Raw genomic sequence first — 2,376 nt, forward strand, 5'->3', positions numbered from 1 at the left:
TATATCAACTAAATCATTATAATACAAACATAGAAGGATGCTAGTAAGAGTTGCATACCTCCAAAGCATCTCATTTGAGAGAGAACCACATATGCCATAATTTGGAAAATTCCGTAACTAATTACCCGTGACTTCTGCTAAAACACATGGCTTATAAAACAAAATTACTACAAAGAATAAATCCACTTATTTATAGCTTAAAAATAAAGTTAATTATTTTCATTAATTAGTAGTCATATTTCAAATTTACATATTGTTTACGACGTGCAATATATGTGTGCGTGTGTGTGTGTGTGTGTGTGTGTGTGTGTGTGTGTGTGCGTGTGCGCGCGTGCATATGTATGTACGTGTGTTTATAAATAAATGTATATATGTCCTAGACCATCAGGCCGTTCTGTAAAGAGAACTGGAAAGAGAGAGTTAGTCTGCAAGACACATACACGCTGTAAGCTATAAAGTCATACAGAAAAGGTCAGTTTTCCATGTGATTTCCTTTTTTGGCAACTCGGATGATTTTCTGTAATTAGGACATCAATTATCGCTACTGGTAGACTGACAACCAGAAAAGTAGCCATAAATAAAGTACAGACTATTGATACATATACCTGTATACATATACACATACACCCAGGGTATTTTACAATTCCTTCCTCGTATCTTGCCGACCAATGTATTCACATATGTATCAGTTAACAAATAAGGAAAAAAATATCCCTAGAGGAATAAGAGAAACGGAGACCATGAAAGCTAAAATCTGTAAGTGATGTTATTTTCTTTTCTCTTCAGTGTCTAGGTCTTGGGCCAAAATATCAACCCGGGACCTCTCGCACCCAAAGCGAGAATCATACCCCTAACCATCAGGCCGTTATGGATGTTGCGAAAATCAGTCTGACACTATGAGCAATACACACACACACACACACACACACACACACACACACACACACACACACACACACACACATACACACACACACACATATGTTTATATGTATATACATATATAATGTATAGATGCATATGTATATGTATACTCAGATACTATATATATATATATACACACATACGTGCGATCACACACGGACGCATACTGACAAATATATATATGTATATGTATATGTGTGTAGGTATGTGTATATATATATTTTTTTTTCTTGCCAATGGAAAAGGAAAAATGTACAGGCGAATTCTGGCGATACACTCCTCACCAGAGGCAGCGGAAATGGGCGGTGTCACGCCGGTCGCTCACCCGTAAGTGAAAGAACTGCAAAATAAGTAATGTATGTATGTGTGTATATATATATATATTTCCTTCTTTCTTTTTTTCTATTTTCTTTTTGCTAATGGAAAAGGAAAAATGTACAAGCTTATCCTGGCGATACACTCCTCACCAGAGGCAGCAGAAACGGGCGGGGTAACGACGGTCGCTCACCCGCAAGTGAAAGTACTGCAAAATATGTAAGTTTCTACTTTCACACTGTAAGAAGCGGCCTGATGGTCTAGGGGTATGATTTTCGCTTAGGGTGCGAGAGGTCCCGGGTTCAAATCCCGGTCAGGCCCACCTTTTCCAGCCTTGAGGAATGAGGAAATTTAAGAACAGAATGACAAGCCCCTCTATCAGCTTAATAAGGTCCCAACCCTTCTCTTAAGATAAACCGAAAACTGGTAAAACACTATGGCAATTGAGGGACATCTGTAATAATTACTGGTGTCATTGTTTTTATTATTCGGCGATTTTCTTAACCACACAATGCATACTGCATACTAAAATGTAAAACGCTGTTTGAAAAGCCGAAATAAAGATTTTTATGAAATATCTGGCATTAGTCGTTTGGAATCTGAAATAACATCAAACTTGGGGGATAAAAATAATGATTTAAAATAATGAAACTCTGGAATTAATAACAGTAATAACGATAATCAGCAATATTATAAAAATAAATTCCTGTAGCTAGCGCAATTCCCGATAGACTTGGGACACATGTGGCAAGAGTATCAGACAAAGATTATATATCATATTTTATCATTAGCCACAAGTAGGGATAATAATAAATGTGACGGATATAAAAGTAATATTGAAAACATAAGTTATAAGAGGACTAATTATCATAATAATAATTACGACAATAATGCTAACCAAGGCAATAAATCAGACAATAATTAGGACATCAGTTACAAAGCAAATCATTGAATTTCAGTGTATATGGTTTAAACATAGAAGTAAAAATCACACAAAATTTTATCGATAAACTGAATTTAAAGTAAATGTTAAATAATACATAAACATATTCTAACTTTAAAGTTAGCGAAAGTGGGCGGGCCACGATGACCGCCAACCAGAATGCACAAATTTCTCTTTTTAGACTCATATGCAAC

At 35.7% G+C, this 2,376-nt stretch overlaps 1 non-coding gene across 1 annotated transcript; it reads left to right on the forward strand.

Moving 5' to 3' along the window:
- The first annotated feature begins 1,488 nt into the window (after positions 1-1,488).
- Positions 1,489-1,560, forward strand: Trnap-agg. The gene has a single exon. It is a non-coding gene; the product is annotated as a tRNA-Pro (tRNA).
- The last annotated feature ends 816 nt before the right edge of the window (positions 1,561-2,376 follow it).

The sequence above is a fragment of the Penaeus chinensis genome, chromosome 2 (assembly GCF_019202785.1).
Source record: "Penaeus chinensis breed Huanghai No. 1 chromosome 2, ASM1920278v2, whole genome shotgun sequence".
NCBI classification, from domain to species: domain Eukaryota; kingdom Metazoa; phylum Arthropoda; class Malacostraca; order Decapoda; family Penaeidae; genus Penaeus; species Penaeus chinensis.